Source organism: Microtus oregoni, unplaced genomic scaffold (assembly GCF_018167655.1).
Source record: "Microtus oregoni isolate MIOR12 unplaced genomic scaffold, Mior012 000015F_ref0000493, whole genome shotgun sequence".
NCBI classification, from domain to species: domain Eukaryota; kingdom Metazoa; phylum Chordata; class Mammalia; order Rodentia; family Cricetidae; genus Microtus; species Microtus oregoni.
Window position 1 is genome coordinate 20751392 of NW_024543074.1, and position 19760 is coordinate 20771151.

The 19760-nt window shown below is 43.0% G+C and overlaps 1 protein-coding gene across 3 annotated transcripts in view; it reads right to left on the reverse strand.

The window, feature by feature from the left end:
* The window catches only part of Fam222b (family with sequence similarity 222 member B), a 57306-nt gene that overhangs the window by 29844 nt on the left and 7702 nt on the right, over positions 1-19760 (reverse strand). Inside the window, exon 1 of one of the 3 annotated variants that reach the window (XM_041664699.1) lies at positions 2053-2315. The exons of 1 other annotated variant lie outside the window; for it this stretch is intronic. The gene's annotated coding sequence lies outside the window, so the exon portion shown is untranslated. Of the gene's footprint in view, positions 1-2004; positions 2316-19760 lie in introns of those variants that run through there. One more of the 3 variants, XM_041664700.1, reaches the window with a different exon arrangement.

Sequence of the window (19760 nt, forward strand, 5' to 3'; positions counted from 1 at the left end):
TATACATATATGTGGAGACAGAAAGTTCATTTCCTGGTCTGTGTTTCCATAACTGAGATGACTTCCTGTCCCATTATTTTCATTTTTCTTGTTTTAGGGCAAGGTTTCATGTAGCCCAGGTTGGCCTTGAAGTTCTAACCTTTTTTTTCCCACCATTTCCCTAAAGCATCCTGGATGCTAAGCAAGCACTCTACCAACTAAGCTACATCCCAAGCCTCTTATTTTTCATCCCAATTGTTCCTGATTGGCTAGAGATAAAATAAATCATGAAGAAAAATAACTCATCCAGCTAAAATTGTGATACAGCTGTGGAATATCAATTATATCTTCAAAACTGATCTCCAGATACAACAATCATTGGAAATTAAACCTAGATTATTAAAGTAAATGAATCATTTTTATTAATATTTATAACAAAATGTCAAGAAATTAGTATTCATCTCTTCTCACAGAGCTCTTTGCTAATCAGCATTAAAATAACACTGGTCCCAAACACCTTTAATTGGAAATGCACAATTAAACTGGGTGGTGATGGCACACACTTTTAATCCCAGCACTTAGGAGGCAGAGACAGGTGGATCTCTGAGTTGGAGGCCAGCCAGGGCTACTCAGGAAAAAAAAAGAAAATGCACAATTAAAGCACAGATAACAAGGCCCAAACGATTGCTATTATCCCAGCACAGAGGAGGCAGAGGCATATTAAGACTGTAAATTACAGGCCAACCTGGCTACCAGGCCAACCAGGACTACCCAAGGAGACCCATCTTGTAAAAAAAAATAGTAACAGCCGGGCGGTGGTGGCACACACCTTTAATCCCAGCACTCGGGAGGCAGACGCAGGCAGATCTCTATGAGTTTGAGGCCAGCCTTTTCTACAGGAGCTAGTTCCGGGGCAGGCATCAAAGCTACAGAAAAACTTTGTATCAAAAAAAAAAAAAAAAGATACACTGCCATCCAATAAGCATACCCTTTGTTCCTAAAATGTCGTTTCTGAACATTTTATCTTCAACTGATAACTTTCCTTCTATTTAAAATATGTAAACAAGTTTCTAATTTGAGCTGTAGAGACCCATTTATAGCAGAAAGAACCCAAATCTCGAGCGGTGGTGCACACCTGTTAATTCCCAGCAGTTAGGGAAGCTAAACCAGGACGGTGGTCACGCCAGCCTGAGCCTGAACTATAGAGGAGAGAGTTGCTTTTATAAATAAATGAATGAATGAATGACTATCGTAAGTTACAAAAACAAACGAACTCCAAAAATAAACATCGTCTAAATTGTAATGCCACAGCCACCCAATTAATAAAGATTGTGGAGAACACTTAAAAAGACAAATTAAACTATCTGTACTTTTCTGAAATATGTAGCTTTGTTGTGACAGAAACAAACCCTTCACGAATCCATGAACAGTACTGACCTATGAATATAAAACAGAGAGCAAAGGAAAAGCTGATAAAGCCTTCAAGTTCAGTAAGAAGACAAGTTTTCCTGCCCTAGCTCTTTCTCCTATAGGGTTGAGCCAATACACAAAGCCTGTGACGGTGTTCTCCGGGGAAGAGACTTTACCAGAGTTAATCGCTAACAATTATCAGGCTTGCTTTTAACTACCGAGGCCGGAGGGCTGCTCCCTTTTTCCACCAGACCCTCCTCCTCTAAGATTACTGCTGCTGATTAAGCCCGACCCAGAGGGGAGAATAAGGGCAGCCTTAATAAACGCAGATGCTGTATAGTTTAAAAAACCCAAGCCTGGGTTTTATCTTTTCCCCTCCGGTTTGCTGCATCAGACACCATATAAAAAGGGCTCCTCTTTTTTCCATCTGAGCAATTTACTACGCGGCCGACATCTACACATCAGTAAAAAGAGATTAAGTGTCCTGAATCTCTTTAACCAGCTGCAGGGGTGAGATGAAGAGACAGAAAGAAGGATGAAAGGGAGAACAGGAAAACAAAAACAAGGTGACGAGGCGTAGAGATCATACTTCCCATTCCATTTCCCCTTTCTTACAAGGTTAAGTCGGCTAAAGTCCGGGTGGCGTTAGGAAAACACACACACCTTGCGCCCTGGGCAGGAGGAGAGGTTGGCTCTGCAGCGCTCAGTGGGGCTCCGGGCTCCGCCCCACCGGCCTGGGACAGTGCAGCCCTCCTCGCCCTGGTCCAGGAAGGACAGAAGAGAGGTGGCTTCTAGCGGCTCTGGCAGGGGGAGGGGGAGACGGCTACTCCCGGTGCCAGGCTCACCGAGAGCGCTGCACTCCGTGGTGCGCCGACACCCCCTCCCCCAGCCGGCTCCGGCTCGCTCCCCTCCGCCGCCGGAAGCCAGCCCCGCCCCCTCAACTCCATCCCCGCTCTTTGCAAGCTCCCTCCTGTCTACACAGCCAATCGTCAGCCAAGGAACCAGCAGAGCGACTTGCCACACAGCCAACAGGGGAGGCCCACTGGGAGGTCAGTCGCCGGGGATAGGCCAGCTACCCGCCGCCCCGGCCCCGGCACGGCTCCTCTTTGTTAGCGCTGCCCCCGTCTCTCCTGGTGCCCACACGGAAACTAGGAATGTAGCCTCCACCAGCCAGGCAGGTGTTGCCGCGCCCGCCGCCTCGCCAGCTCCTCCACCCACTCTAGACCTGGTACCAAGAGTGACCAGCTCTCAGGTGTTTCCTGCCAGAACACTTCAGACTTCCAAACCAATTAACCACCGGAAGACACCCATCTACAAAAGGGAAGCTCTCTTCAGGCCCTCAATGAATTTACCTTCCTTTAGTCAGCCTCATCAACTGCATTCTGTCAAAATGGTGGAAAGATTTAGGTATTAAATCAACTGCATCAATTTTACCTGTTGGAAATTCCTGCTCTCCCTGGGGGAAACTGGGGATGGGGAAAGAGAGTACTGAGAAAGTATTGTGCCTGGAAGTTGGTGGAGTTGGGGAGGAGGGCAACATAACAAATCTTCTGCAGAAATAAAAGGAAACATGCAAAGATCACGAAGTTGGCTTCAACCTGTATCAGATCCAAAGCATGTACATACAATAATCCTCAGATGATCACTTCCTTATCAGATCTCGTATAATTAAGATACGGAAGAATCAAGTCTCCTTAAAATAACATACGTAACCTTGCTTAAAACACAACACTGACATTGCATAACTGGAAGTCTATACCCAAACTTTAATTGCTAATGCCAGTGTTGGGGACACACTGTGGCTGGGATGGAATATGCTAAAAACAGTATGGAGTTCACTTAGCAAAAACAAAGAGTGGGTGTACTGGGGGTGTGTTTGGTTGTTAGAATGCTTGCTTAGGATACAGTAAGTCCAGTTTCAGGCCTCAGAACCCTAGGCAAAGTGTAGAGAGAGGCAGGAAGATCAGAAGCTGGAAGCCACCCTAGGCTTTAAGAAACCTGGGGAGGGGGTGGGTGTTGAGAGCGCGTGGGCCACCCAGTGGCAGAGCAGCAATATTAACTAATGTAAGGCCAGGAGCTCCGTCCCCAACACAAGAAGAGGTGAGAAGGTAGGAGAGGAAGCCGGGAGGAGGGGGAAGACCAGAGAGAGATATAGGTCATCATTTCTGTGCAGCATTCTTGTAATTAATTGCAAACTGAACTGCATCACATTCTCCAACCCCATTTACTTCTGCACCGATAAAACTGAAAACAAAGCAAGGGCGTAGCTCAGTGGTAGAGCACTAAGCTTAGCACATTTTGCAAATTAAATAAATAATACAAGTAAGAGAAAAAGAGCCAAGTATGGTGGGCTGCAGTTAGTTCAGCACGCAGGAGGTAAAGGCTGAACTCCAAGCTCAAGGCCACCCTGGTCTACATAGCCAAAGGGCTTCATATAGACAAGTTTTCTCAAAAAGAGAAAGGGCTGAACAGATGGCTCAGTTGTCCAATTCCCAAAACCAATATGGTTGGTCACAACCATCTCTAACTTAAGTTGCAGGGAATCCAACGCCCTCTTCTGGCTTCCACAGGTTCCAGGCACACACAATGCAGAGACATACATATATACAGGCAAAACACCCATACACATAAAAGAATTAAAAAAAAAAAAAGTCAGGTATAGTGACATATGTTTTAATCCCAGCACTCAGAAGGCAGAGGCAGGCGAACCTCTGTGAGTTAGAGGCCAGCTTGGACTACATAGCCAGTTCCAGGACAGAACTGGCTACAAAACAGAGACTATGTCTCAAAAAAATAAAATAAATCCCAAAATAACAAAGTTTCTGAACATTTGGCTAGTATGCAAATGTGCATGTACATATATATATATATATATAGTCTTATAAATGTAGCATCCAGTAGACCAGACTAAGAGAAAACAGTAACAAGTGGTGTAGCCTGACAAGAAACTAAGTTGTATTCTGTGTGTGTGTGTATGAAAGTCAGAGGGTGAGGAATCATTCCTCTACTACTCCTTTATTTTGTGTATGTGCCTGAGTATATGTATGAGCATCACCTAGATACAAGTGCCCTTGGAGTCCAGAAAAAGGCATCAGATGCCCTGGAACTGGAACTGCAGGCAGTTGTGTTTGCCTGCATGTATGTCTATGCACCACATGTGTGCTGGTGGAAAAGGCCAGAAGAGGGTGCCAGATCTGCTGAAACCGGAGTTACAGGCCATTATCAGCTGCCAGAGACCGAAACCTGGATCCTGCAAGAGTAACAATGCTCTTAGCTGCTCAAGTGCTCTTCAGCCCTTCCTTTAGTTTTTGAAGTGGAGTTTCTCATTAAACTTGAAGCTTACCAACCCAGCTACTCTAGCTGGCCAACGAACTTCCGACAACCCCGTCTTTATCCCATTGCCCAAGTTCTGGGGTTGCAGATACCTTTTAGGTGGATTCTGGGGATTCTAACTCAGGTCGTCATGCCTGCTAGGTAGGCAATTTACCAACTGAGCCGTCTTCCCCATCAGAGATCTATCTACAAGAATATATAACCACATAAACTAACCTTTCTTTGGGAATCATTTTGTTCACTCATTCACACACATTAAAAAATTACGATGTTCCTCAGTGCCAAAAATGCTATTAAACCCCTGTAATAAAAATATAAATGAGGGCCAGGGATGCGGCTCAATGGGTAAAAGGGCTTGCCAACAAACCTAATGGTCTGAGTTTGATGCCCAGGATACACATGGTGGAAGTTGACCCTTGACCTCCACACATGCAGCAGCTGCACGTGTGCATGGCCCCAAATAAAGAAATAAAGCAAGCAAGTGAAATTTACTCTTTTATTTTGTTTCAGAGACAGGATCTCATTATGTTGACATGGCTCGCCTATATGATTTGCTTTGTAGACCACGTTGTCCTGAAACTCACAAAGACCTCCCTGCCTGTCTCCTCAGTATCCAGCAACATTTCTTTTCTTTCTTTCCTTTTTTTTTTAATTCATTTATTTTTATTTTACAAGCATTGGTGTTTTGCCTGTATGTCTGAGGGTGTCAGGTCCCCTGGAACTGGAGTTATAAACAGTTGTGAGCTGCCATGTGGGTGCTGGAAATTGAACCAGGTCCTCTGGAAAAGCAGCCAGTGCTCTTACCCACTGAGCCATCTCTCCAACACCCCCAGTAACACTTCTTAGATAATAATAGTAACTTGGGTGTCGTTGTTCATTACTATAATCCCAGCACTGGGGAGGCTGAAGTAGAAATGCCAGGACTTTCCAAAGCCATAAAACAAGAGCACTATATCAATTAGGTTACCACAGACACATTTGTTAACTCTTTTTTGTTTTTGTCTATGAGACAGGGTTTCACTATGTATCTCTGACTGGTCTTGAACTCGCAAAAATCCTCCTGTCTCTACCTCCCAAGCACTGGGGGTGGCGCACATCTTTAATCTCAGTACTCAGGAGGCAGATGTAGGCTAATCCCTGAGTTTGAGGTCAACCTGGTCTACAGACCTAGAACAAACAGCCAGGTCTATTTGCCTTATCTCAAAAATAGTAAATTAATTTAAAAAAAGAGGGAGAGAGAGAAATCTAAACATATTAAGAGAGATCCTGGAGCTGAGCATGGCGCCTTAAGCCTCTAATTCCTCAATTGAGGAGATATTTGAGTTCAAGGAAAGCCTGGGATTATATTGTAAATTCCAGGCCAGCATAGAACAAAGTAAAACCCTGTCTAAAACAGAAGAAAACAAATAAACAAAAAAGGACACCTTAGTTGGCAAATCATTTCTGCAACTAAATATTCAAAAATCCAAGGAAAAGACATTAACTGATAAGCCAGAATAAAAGCTTGAAGTCAGAGAGGGTGATCAAACGGAACACTGTGTGGTATAAATTTTCCCTAATCCTCGGAAGGTCCCTATGTTGTGGTTTAGGAGGCTTGGGCTGTGTGTGTGCTGGGTTGGGGGGATAAGTTGTTAGTTAATTGCTCATACTGATGGGGTAGCACATGGTAGAAAATGAAAAAAAAGCCAACATCTTGAAGAAGTTTCACACACATACACAAAATGAGACAGCAAACTTGCGAATCAAGCATGATTTGGCATCTTTAAATACAGAGCCAGTTTTCTTTAGCACCAAAGCCAATGGCTTCTCCTGTAGATAAAATGGCTCAGTTCCTGAAAAAGCCCTGGACGCTGTTTCCCCACAATCCCAGAATCTGTCAGAAGACAGAAAACAAAGAGAAGGCTGTGCCAGCCAGAAAAAGCAAATTATAACCAACACAGAGCCAAACTTGATTTCAGACAGAAGGAGCTGTTCTATGTGTCTCTGAAAGAGGAGAAACAAAAGAAGCTTACCATTGCTCCAATAACCAAGGGCAAGCAACTAATTTAACCAAACACTGTGTTGAATTAGCATTTGCTGCAAGAGGCAGCCTTCTCACTTCCTATTCATAGCCTAAAAGGGTATTTGCAATGCTTATTAAGAAGAGTTGATGCCAACAATATACAAAAATTTTTACATGCCAGAAGAAAATAATGTAAGAAAGAGAACAGAAGCAAAGGAGAAAGTACTCAAGGAGCATGAACTATTCAGTCAGTAAGAAATACAGTCAAGGATGCAAGTACAAAGAATAACAGGCCTAAGATCCCAGCACTTGATAGAGTCAGGAAGGTCTGAAGTTCAAGGTCATCTTGAACTATAAAGGGAGTTTGAGGCCAGCCTAGACCAGAGACCCTTTTAAAAACATGGGGTGGGTGGCCCACCTGAGAGAGGGCTCAGTGGTTAAGAATACTTATTCTTGCCTCTGGAGGCAGAGGCAGGCAAATCTTTGTGAGTTCGACGCCAGCCTACTGGAACTACAAGAGCTAGTTCCAGGACAGGCTACAAAGCTACAAAGAAACCCTGTCTCAAAAAAACAAAACAAACAAACAAACAAAAAAAGAATACTTATTCTTGCAAAAGACCAGGGTTTGGTTCCCAGCACAACCAATGTAATTCAACAATCTAAAACTTCAGTGTCTGAGGATACAACACCCTCTTCTGACCTCTGCAAGCACCAGATACACAAATGGTACACATAAACACAAACAGGCAAAATGCTCATACACATAAAAGAAAATAAATCTAAAAAGGAAAGCAAGCAAGTGTACTTGGTAGAGCCTCATGCAAGTTAATACATGCTACACGGAGCCACACGCTCAACTCTGTTTACCTTCTCTATTAAGACATCCAGGCTGGCCCTATAGCCCAGCCTTTCAGTCCTTCAAGGAAGGAGGCCTTAGCCTTCCAAGTAGCTTACAGGTTTGTTGCTACTAGGCTAGGGCACGGTCCCTTTTTTCTAGGCACTGAGTAAGCAGGTACGCACACATGCACAAACGCACACAACCAAATAGAATTAGATTACAGTAAAAGCAGGCAGTCTTCACATCAAAAAAGAAACCTAAGATTTTGTCCCTGATTTAGGAGGCAATGGAGACCAGGTGTGGTTGAATACATCAAGAACAAGGAAAAGGATCAGTGGTTCAAGGCCAGCTTAAGCTACACAAAACCCAGTATTTAAAAAAGAAGAGGGGAGGGAAAGGAGACATAATGGAATGAGAGAGAAATACCAATTCAGAAGATTCAAAGATTCAGTTCCAACCTATATAAAACCAGTATCTTCATGTCATCTTATTCTAAAATTAGTGATAACGGGTCCCTATTCTGTAAGCAATGCGCAGGATTCCAACTGACCTATAAGCAGAATAAAGTTCAGTCTCACCACCTAAGTAATGATTTCACTTTCCTTCATCAGGTCTAGACTACATCCTTATTGTTAATATCCCTCTAGAGGCTAAGAAAAGTTGTCCAACAGATTCAAATTTCAGGCAGGCCCCAAGTACGTTATAAGACAACGATGCTGCTGAGTCTGTATTTAGACTCAGGTGTGGAACAAAGAGTGCTAATTTTACCTGAAATGGTACCATGCCCTTCTTTAAATACTAACTGGAACAGTAGCCTAACTCAGTGGCTCTCAACCTTCCTAATGCTGTGACCCTTTAACACAACTCCTCCCTTTGTGGTGACCCCAACCATAAGACTGTTTTCATTGCTATTTCATAACTGTAATTTTGCTAGCATTATGAATCATAATCATATTTGAAGGCAGAGGTTTGAGAAAGGAACTGTGATCCACAGGTTGAGAGCCACTGACCTAACGGCACTCACTATCAGTTAAAATGTTTTTCAGTGTTTTTTAGTGTTTCTATTGACGGGCTATGAAGCTTTAAATATAGACAACAAAACACCCCAAATAAATTAGTATACACTCCACCTTGAAAGGTACCACAGGGCAGCAATCATCCCTCTGCTTGAATCAAAAACTAAGAGGATAAAAATCATATAAAAGGGACTAGCGGAATGGCTCAGTGGTTAAGGTCCTTACCCCACAAGCCCGATGACACCTTGAGTTAAATCCCTGGAACCTATGGATGGATGGAAAGCACTGGCCTATGGAGCTGTCCTCTGATTACACATGCACTTGATTGTTCACACACACACAAAGATGAAGTCTGAATTTTTTTCCCAAATGAAAAAAATCTGTAATAGGAACCCCATAAAAGTGATATTGTAATAAATCTCTAGAGAAATATGTCTTTAATAAGAAGTTGCTTCATTATGGTGTCATAATTGACACAGTCTAGAAATTAGGGTAGCAATATCTTTTCACGAATTCTGAGCTATTTTTCCTCAAATAGTATTAAAAAAAAATATCACCTTTCTCAAAAGGAACTTAAGCCTCTAGCAGACATCATGCCGCTAATTTTCACAACATCCCAATAAAGAACTATTATTTAACATTTAAATCACACTTGAACTTGCAAAAGTGTTTTACAATTATTTTCATTAATAGTCATACCTCACAACCACCCACTGTGAGTGAGCTAAACTGGTCTTGTCATCCTTATTTGACAGCTGAGAAAACTGACGCATCCTAAGGCCAAGGTCAAGCCTGTTTACTTTCCCAAGGCCAGGACCTAAACCTTAAGTCACATTCACTTACCCATTAGATGTATTGCTCATAGCCCCAATGACAGCAGGCTTTTACAAAGAAGAACGTCATTTAAAACACTAAATCGAAATGTTGGGAAATTGTAATACTTCGGCAAAAACACAATAACCACTTAGAATACAAATAGGTAAGGGTTTAATAAAAATTTCAAGAAGTATTTAAAACAAACAAAATATTGAGTCAGATATGGTTGCTCATGCTGGTAATCCCAGCCCACTAAAGAGGTTGAGGCAGAAGGATTATAGTTAACTGAGCCTGCCTGAGCTAAAGAGTAAGACCCTGTCTCAAAAGGGAAGGGAAAGAAAACTAGGCCTGATGCCACAACTGTAATCCTAGTGTTAAGGAGGCTAAGGCAGGAGGATCGCTAGTTCTGGCCACTTTGGGGTACATAGCCAGGGTTATTTAAAAGAAAACTGGCTTGGTGGCACTGGCCTGTAACCCTGGCACTCAGGATAGGAATAACACAGCAGGAGAATCAGTAATTCAGGCCTCACTCAGCTATCCAGTGAAAGCCAACCTGCACTCCACAACACCACCTAAAAGAATTAAAAACAAAACAACATTAGGGGCTGGAGAGATAGCTCAGTGGTTAAGAGCACTGGCTGTTCTTCCAGAGGTCCTGAGTTCAATTTCCAGCCACCACATATGGTGACTCACAACCATCAGTAATAAGATTTGGTGCCCTCTTCTGGCATGCAGGAGTACATGAAGGCAGAACAACAACAAAAACATGGGAGGTGGCAGAGCCAGATCCTCAAAAACTAACAAGTATAGTGCCAGCAGCGCTCAGGAGGCAAACACTAGGACCTCCAAGTTCAAGGAAAGTGACATGTCTTTAATCTCAGTACTGCAGGGGCAGGAGGATCTCTGTAATCTATAATCATACTGATCTACACAGTCAGCCCTTGCTGGGGGTGCAGGCTGGGAGTGCAGGGTGGGGATGGAGAACAAGGAAGACACTGTGGCAAACACTAAACAGGTACCAATGGGGAAGGGACTGCAGCTCTAGCTCACAGATAAAATGTCTGCCTAGCATGGTACAGGTTCTGGGTTTCATCCCCAGCACTGATGAATCAACAGAGAGAACTGGCTTCCAAACAAAATGTCATTGTTTTTTATGAAAATTTAAAAAAAAAAAAAAGGTTAAATGCATTTCCTCCTAACTCCACCGCACTCGTCCTTCCGGTGAACAGCTTTAGACAAAGTCACAGTAATCTCTAGGTTATCAAACCCCTTAAGTATTTCTGTTCTTACCTGAATGTGGATAGCATCCAATACAGTTGACTAATCTTCCTGTAAAACACTTTTGCTCCCCTCAGTCGACGTCTCAGGTTGACCTGAATTCATGACTTTCCTGCCTCAGCTAAGTGTACCACCAGGCCCAGCTCTTCTGGACTAACTTGTATGCAGAACTTCCCTGAATTGTTTTGCTTTGTTTTCTTTTTTGTTTGTTTGCTTGTTTTTTGTTTTTGTTTTTTTCAAGACAGGGTTTCTCTGTAGCTTTGGAGCCTGTCCTGGAACTAGCTCTGTAGACCAGGCTGGTCTCGAACTCACAGAGATCCGCCTTCCTCTGCTTCCCGAGTGCTGGGATTAAAGGCGTGCGCCATCACCTCCCAGCTTGTTTTGTTTTCAAGACAGGGTCTCTGTCCTGGAACTCACTCTGTAGACCAGACTGACCTCGAACTCAGAGTCCCAGGTGCTGGGATCAAAGGCAGGCATCACCACCATCCAACTACTTCCCTGGATTTCTACCTGACCTAGCTGCTTTTTTCTCAAGCTTCTCTGTTCTAGCCACAGCCTCTTCAGTGCCCTCCTGATTTAATTCTGAAACTTCGAATTCATCCATATGCTGAGAACTTCCAGTCTGAAATCCCAGCCCCTATTTCTCCCTGGAAATGCCAGGTTTTTCCATCCAACTATATATTTCAAGCATCTTGAATCTGGAATGACTAAAGCCAAATCCTTAACGAATATATTCTGCCAGTTTTATCCTGGTAAATGAAAAGCAAGGGCCCTTACTCACCTAGCCCCACCCACTAGCCCTCTTCTGTCCACATCCTCAACTGTGATAAGGCCCAATCAGGCCCTGTCAACTCCATTTCCAAAGACACAATCTGTCTACATCTCTACTGCTTTTCTACCATCACTCCATCCACTTGGCCATCAACTTAACTCTAGTCTGAATTAATATATGTCTGTCTTTAATTATATCTATTTATTAGACACAATTTATTATGTCTATAATTAATATGCCACTAGTCTTGAGCCTCTGTTCAACTCATTTTCATACAGCAACAATAATATTCTTTCTAATCACAAGCCAGCTCACATCATTCTCCCTCCTCCAAAGAAAGAATATGCCCTGGCTGTCTTAGTTATTCCTCTGCTGCTGCCATTAGACCCCATGGCCAAAGCAGTTCACTGCAGACTCAGAGGGTGGGTCCACAACCATCATGGTGGGGAGCATGGCCGCAGGCAGGCATGGTGCTAAAGCAGTAGTTGAAAACTTACTTCTGATAATCAGGAGGCAGAGAGAGCTAAACTGGGAAATAGCTTGGGTTTATGAAATCTCAAAACCCACCCACAGTGACACACTTCCTCCAAAAAAAGTCACATTCCTAATCTTTTCCAAAGAGTTCCATCAACTGGGAACCAAGAGTTCAAATATGTGAGCCTATAGGGCCAGCCTCATTCACAGCACATACCCCTTTCAAACCTGTCACCTACCCCCTGCCTGCTTCACCTTGGATCACTCTCCCTCCAAGTCACTGCCCCTTTTCTGTTCCCACAGTCCAGCACACCCATTCTTCCCTAGCTAGGGGCTTTACACTATATTCTGCTGATTTGCAAAGCCTCTAAGATGTTAACCATCAAATTCGCACAGCTGTTCTCCCAATCAGAGTTAGCTGTATGTTATCCTCTCCCACACCCACTTTTGTTCTCTATAGAGTATGAGCTCTGTTCTGACCTGGAATGTGCTATATAGACCAGGCAGGCCTCACATTCACAGGAATCCACCCTAGCACTGGGACAGAAATCTCCGTCAACAAATGGCATCAATGTGGACAACTAAATCCACTTAAAATCCGAGACAGTTTGGGAAGGAATTCTAGACACAAAAAGAACAGAGTTAAGCATGGCTTCTTGGTAGCAGCATTTTCTCAGATGGGCTCTGTTTGCTAGAGGAAAGCATGTCTCATTTAAGAGAGCCTTTCTGACTCAGCTTTAGCTGCAAAAACCTTGCAACTCTTTTAAGAGGCCCCACCAGGCCGGGCGGTGGTGGCGCACGCCTTTAATCCCAGCACTTGGGAGGCGGAGGCAGGCGGATCTCTGTGACCAGCCTGGTCTACAAGAGCTAGTTCCAGGACAGGCTCCAAAACCACAGAGAAACCCTGTCTCGAAAAACCAAAAAAAAAAAAAAAAAAAAAAATTAAGAGGCCCCACCACAAAACACTTAAATGTGTTTATGAATAGCCAACAGCATGCTTCTTGGTGGTGGCAGGAACCTTGAAACTCTATAGAGTTGTGGCAATAAACATGGCTCTGGCCGGTACCTCTGCCATAAGGCTAGACTCTCAGAAAGCTAAGGAATGAGGTGGATCCAGCCATCAAAGCCAACGGCTTTAATCCTACCCATATTGCTTAGCAAATTGAAGACTCACGTGGTCAGGAAAAGAGAGATATAAAGAAAAGATAGATTTTAACAACAACAAAAAAACTCTAAAGGGTTTACAATGTGTTTAAAACTATATGTAGGCTCAGGAGAAAAAAGAAAATGAATAAAGTGCTTAAAGAGAGAGAGAGAGAGAGAGAGAGAGAGAGAGAGAGAAGTTGGGTGTGGGGGGTACACACCTTTAATTCCAACATTTGGGAGGCAGAGGCAAATGAATCTCTGTGAGTCCAAGGACAGCTTGGTCTACAGAGTGAGTTCCAGAACAGCCAAAGATACCCAAAGAAACCCTGTCTTAAAAACCAAAAAATAGGGGGCTGGAGAGATGGCTCAGTGGTTAAGAGCATTGCCTGCTCTTCCAAAGGTCCTGAGTTCAATTCCCGGCAACCACATGGTGGCTCACAACCATCTGGAATGAGGTCTGGTGCCGTCTTCTGGCCTGCAGACATACACACAGACAGAATATTGTATACATAATAAATAAATAAATATTTAAAAAAAAACAAAAAATAAAAAAGAAATAGTGTAATGGTCTATCCTGTCCCTTTAAGAGGCAAGCCCTGCCCACTCCCTCCCTGATCCACCACCAAGGCAGGCAGATCTTCCTTCTACTTCTGGCCTGAGCTCTCGTCCTTTCCATCTCTCTCCCAAAAAGGTAGCTGCTGCCATGGCTCTCTCCACCCCCACTTCTGGTTCTCTCTCTCTCTCTGCTCTTCCCCCATCTCCCCTTCTCCCCTTTTCCCTTACCACTCCATAACCCACCAAATAAATACCCAATTCCTCTGCATGGCATGCCTATCCATCTGTCTCTCACCCGCCACATGGCCCACTGTGGTCTGGGGACCTGCTGCCCATTGCCACCACTCAGAGACCTACAGCGTTTCTGCTGCTGCGTCCCTCAGAGAATAGCACCCTTTCACTTAAACCCTACCAAATAAGAGTTTAAAATAAAGCTACCTGATGATGGAAAATACACAGAGAATCTGGATATTGTATGTTATTGTGTTGTATTTGAATTGTTTGATGGCTGAGGAAGGATCAACGGTTCCTAAAAGACATTTGATTATAAATGCTGCTGGATTAATCCAACCTATACATTTTGAAAATGCTTTGACTTTAAAATATAAGTCAAGGGGGGCTGGAGAGATGGCTTAGCGGTTAAGAGCATTGCCTGCTCTTCCAAAGGTCCTGAGTTCAATTCCCAGCAACCACATGGTGGCTCACAACCATCTGGGTAATGAGGTCTGGTGCCCTCTTCTGGCCTGCAGGCATACATGTATACAGAATATTGCATACATAATAAATAAATATAAAAATAAAATAAAAGTCAAAAGATATGTTACTTTGGAGGAAAGGTTTTGCTTTTGTCTCCACAGGAAATGAGAGGCTGTGGATTCATTCTGGGTTTTAAAAAAGATCATGTTTGATTAAGGAAGAAGATAGCCCTGATAAATCTCTGATAGGAGTAGATGGCCCAAATGTCTGAGTTCTACATCCAGAACAATTTCAAAACTGCTGGCTGAAATAATCAAGCCTCACAGAATACTCCAGTCAGGACTTGATCATAATTCAAAATTTTCTTTAGGTCCCCATAAGATTATCAGTGCCCTCAATCAGCAGGAAGTAGTCTAGAAAACTACGCCCACATTCCCAAAAAAAAATGGATTAAATGCATTATCGATGTTTGTCTTTGTTTAAAGTGTTGGTTACAAGTTGTTATGGATAATAGTCAGGAAGAAAGCTAAACAAAGGAGATTAGATTCAGAGTTTTTGTTTTGAAAAAAAGGGGGGTGGGGAAGTGCTGTGGGACAATGATCTTATATTCTGTAAAGATTTGCCAGTTGTACTGCTTTAATAAAATACTGATTGGCCAGCAGCCAGGCAGGAAGTATAGGCTAGGGGGCCAGAACAGGAGAATTCTAGGAAGAGGAAAAGCTGAATCTGGAGTCATCATTCAAACACAGAGGAAGCAAGATGATAATGCCTTACTGATAAAAGGTACCAAGCCATGTGGCTAACACAGATAAGAATTATGGACTAATATAGGTTATAAGAATTAATAAGAAGTCTGAACTAATTGGTTAACCAGTTTATAATTAATGTAGATCTCTGTGTTTCTTTGGGACTGAACAGCTATAGGGCCAGGTGGGACAGAAACTACTGTCAACAATGGGGCACAATTAGCTACCATATCTCATTTGCTGATTTCTAAAAATTGTCTGTTTGCCCTCATTCACTAGAATACAAGCTCCAGAATAGTAGAGATTTTATCTCCCTTCCCCAAGACAGGTTCTTGTTATTAGCATCCAAGTGCTAATTTGGATCTCTTATTTATTTATTTGGGTCTCTTAATTATTTGTTTCTTTGTTTGGATGGGTATTGTCTGCCTGTATGTCTGAGCACTATGACTGCAATACCTTCAGAGGCCAGGAGAGGGCCTCAGACTCCTGGGACAGGTGATTTTATCACTGTATGGGTGATAGGAAGAAGGGTCATCCTGAAGAGCAGCCAACGCTTTAATCATAAAATTATCTCTCCAGGGGGCTGGAGATATGGCTCAGTGGTTAAGAGCACTGCCTGCTCTTCCAGAGGTCCTGAGTTCAATTCCCAGCACCGACATGGTGGCTCACAGCCATCTGTAAGTCCAGTCCTGGGGAGCTGAGCGCTCTTCTGTTCTCAGGGCACTGCACTCATGTGATGTAAAGACATACATGCAGGCAAAATGTTAACAAGTATAAAAATTATTAATTAAAAAAAGTATCATCTGAGTTTTGACAATAAAGGCATTGAGCAAAGCAACTGAAGTGTACAGGGACAAAAATGACCTTAGACAGCTGAGAAAAATATGCAGTGAAAAAGTAAAGAGACACTATCCAGAAAGCACCAACAAACAGAAAATTCAAACTGCCTCACAGAAGAAAATAGCAGACAGAGAAGTTAGATGCCAATTTTGGGGAGAAAGGACTGTTAAACATTGTTGAGCCTGGTCCAGTTACCTAAAATTCACAGCCAGTTCTTCCTATCTTTCCAAATCTGAAAAACCACTCATACCTGGAAGATAAAATATATATTCTTATCCAGGGATACTTAAGAATGTTTTTGAGCAGGGCAGTGGTAACACACACTCCTTTAATCCCAATACTCAGGAGGCAGAAGTAAGTGTTTCAAGGCCAGCCTGGTCTTCAGAGTAAGTTCCAGGACAGGTTCTACAGCTACAGAGGAACCCTGCCTCAAAAAACAAACAGACTGTTTTAGCTAGGCCTGATAGCACAGGCCTGTAATACAAATACTAGCATGCTGAAGCAGGATGATAACAAGTTTGAGGCTAGCCTGGGCTCAAATAAATAAAGGGCTTAGAATGTGGCTCAGTTGGTTGAGTGGCTCCCTAGCATTTACGAAGCCTTTGGTTCCATTCATACCAAAAAAAAAAAAAAAAAAAAACTAATGTCCTGGGGTAAGCCTGTAATCCTAGTTCTCAGGAGGCAGAAGCAGAAGAACCAAATTCGTGCTTAGCTACCTAGTGAATTTAAAGTTATCCTATGCTACCTGAGACCCTGTCTCAAAATCAAAAAAAAAAAAAAAAACATTGCCTCTTGACCTAATAGTCTAAGCATCCGAGATTCATATATTAACCAGCAATTAACTTGATAAATGTCACCACTGGAAACTTTTCATGTTCTCAGCAGAAAACATGTTTTTAAGTAACACAATGTCCTAGGACAGACAGGAAGAGGACACTGAAATAAAGAAAGCTAATTGAAGCATGCTTGGCACAAGCCTATGGTCTCAGCACACTGAAGGCGACAGGAAGATTAGGAGTTCAAAGTCACCTTAGCAATTAGATCAAGGCCAGCCTGGGTTACAGGAGACCCTGACTCAAATACAAATAGGTTTGAAACAAGGTCTTACTATGGTCGCCGACCTTGAGCTCACCATCCTGTCTCAGTTTCCAAGGGTGGATATTACTGTTATCTATCACACTTGGCTCTAGTAAAGTATGCTTTAAAAATACCCTTTTAAAGTTGTCAAGCCTCTGTGAGTTCCAGGCCATCCTAATTGAGTACTTGCTTTTGCAGAGGAAATCAGTTCCTAACACCTGCTTTGGGTGGCTCACAATTGCTATAACTCTCTCTAGTTCCAGGGGATCCAATGTCCTTTTCTGACCTCTGAAGGCAATTACACTTACACTTACCTATATACAAATACAGAGATACACACGTACACATAAATTTAAAATCAATTTTTCTTTTTTGGAGGCAGGGTTGAATAGCCCTGTGTTGTATAGCCCTGGCTGTTCTGGAACTCACTCTGTACACCAGGTTGGCCTCGAACTCACAAAGACCTGCCTACCTCTGTCTCCCAAGAGCTGGGGTTAAACCAGGCACACATGTGGTACACATACATTCAAGAAGGCAAACACTTATATACATAAAACCTAAAAAGCTTAATTAAAATAAATACACATGCTAAACCAGGACAGACATGGTAGGTGTCTTAAACCTCTAACTCCAGCACTTGGGAAGTGGAAACAAGAGAATTAAGAGTTCAAAGCCAACTTTGGCTACATGACAAGACTGTCTGAAAAACAAAAACTAATGGGGTAGAGAGAAGGGAGGGAAGAGAGTGGGAAGGCTGGAAACCTTACAGCTCTTTTGAAAGCCTCTGATATTTCATTTGCACAGATGCTCTGGTGTTTCTGCAGCAGTGCAGCAGGGGAAATGTTCTGTATAAAAATAAGCATTACCGCTAACATGGTGTTGCACGCATTTAACCTCCTCGTTTCTGGGAAGCAGAGGCAGGTGGACAGATCTCTGTGAGTTGGAGGCCAGCCTGGTCTAACAGTGAGTTCCAGGCTAGCCAGGGCTACACAGTGAGACCTTGTTTTTTTGTTGCTGTTAAAAACAAAAAAAAATCATAAAGATAAGCATTGCCAGTACAGAAATTGTAAAAAGGACAATTCTTAACACATACTACATGTAGTCAAAGTCTATTGATCTTCATGTAATTTATAAACAATGGTCCTTTTCTGACAGTGATTTTCCGACTCCTTAGCCTGTACAGTCCACATCCTTCTTGGTGCCCTCAATACATTGGTCAAGGCTACCATGTCTCCACTGACTTTAATCTCCCATCATCACTCGGGTTCCAGTTTTGTTTTGAGAGATCTCCAATGCAGCCAAAACTGGTCTGGAACTTCTGAATTTCCTACCGCAGCTCCCAAGTGCCGAGACCTGAAGCACGTGTCTCACTACCCAGGTCTGTCTGTTTTTTCTTCTTCTCCCAAAGTTCTGAGGTTTGAGCCCCAGGCTTCCTGCTAATTCCAGACAAGGGTTCCATCACGGAACTAAATCTCTATAGACAGCTACGATCAATTTTTTTTCTTTTTTAGAGGTAGGATCATCTTCCAGATGTTGCTACACAGTTCTGCCCCTTGTTTGTCCTGTCTTAGTAGTGCCTATCAACAGTGCCTCTGGCTTCACGTCTTCAAACTTTTCTTTTTGTTCATTCTTCAATCTTTCTTTATAGGAGAGTCTGAACACAGATCCCCACAACCACAAATTAAGCTGCTGAGTTTCTCAAATTAGGAAACAGCGCAATGGACAAGCCTCAGACCCCTGCGTGATCTTGTTATCTTCCCTGTCAGGTAAGTTTTTCATCTTCAAAATTCACTGTTTACTTGGAATGCCTTATCTTGTCCCACTTGGAGGCCCTGTCTTACAGGTTCAATGCAGAATGTCTTCCAGCAATACTCCTCAGTCCTGCGTCCACTCTCCTAACAAATCATCTACTCTGCTTCAACAGTCATTCATAATTTTTTTCTCCCATTTCAGCTTCTCTGAAAACAGGATCTATCTTATATCCTGATCAGCATGCTGACCTGATAAACAGTACCTTTCTCATTATGCCCAGGACCATGGGTGCAGCTCTGGGGAAAAGTCCTGAGATCAGTCTTCAGCACCACACGAAAAGTGACTTTAGGGGGCTGGAGAGATGGCTCAGAGGTTAAGAGCATTGCCTGCTCTTCCAAAGGTCCTGAGTTCAATTCCCAGCAACCACATGGTGGCTCACAACCATCTGTAATGGGGTCTGGTGCCTTCTTCTGGCCTGCATACACACAGACAGAATATTGTATACATAATAAATAAATATTTAAAAAAAAAAAGAAAAGTGACTTTAGGGCCTTTATTCCCAGCATTTGGGAGGCAGAGTCCAGTTTAGTGGACACAGGGAGTTTCAGACCAGGTGGGGTTACAAAGTAGCCAGGAGTGGTGGTCCAATATCTTTAATCTGGGGAGGCAGAGGCAGATGGACCTCTGAGTTTGGGGCCAGCCTGGTTTACAGAGCAAATTCCAGGACCGCCAGGGCTACACAGAGAACCCTGTCTCAAAAGATATGGGTTGTTTTGTGTGTGAGTGTGTGTGTGTGTGTGTGTGTGTGTGTTTTACAATCCCTGGCACAAAAAAATTGATCATATGGGATTATATTCTACTACAGATACTTTGCAGTTGTTTATGTGCATGGCTGTTTTGGCATGTATGACTGTGCACATGCATGCCTGGGGCCTGGGGAGACCAGAAGTGGGCACAGGATCTGTTGTAACTAGAGTTTCAAACAGTTGTGAGCCATCATGTGAGTGCTGGAAATCCAGCCCAAGTCCTT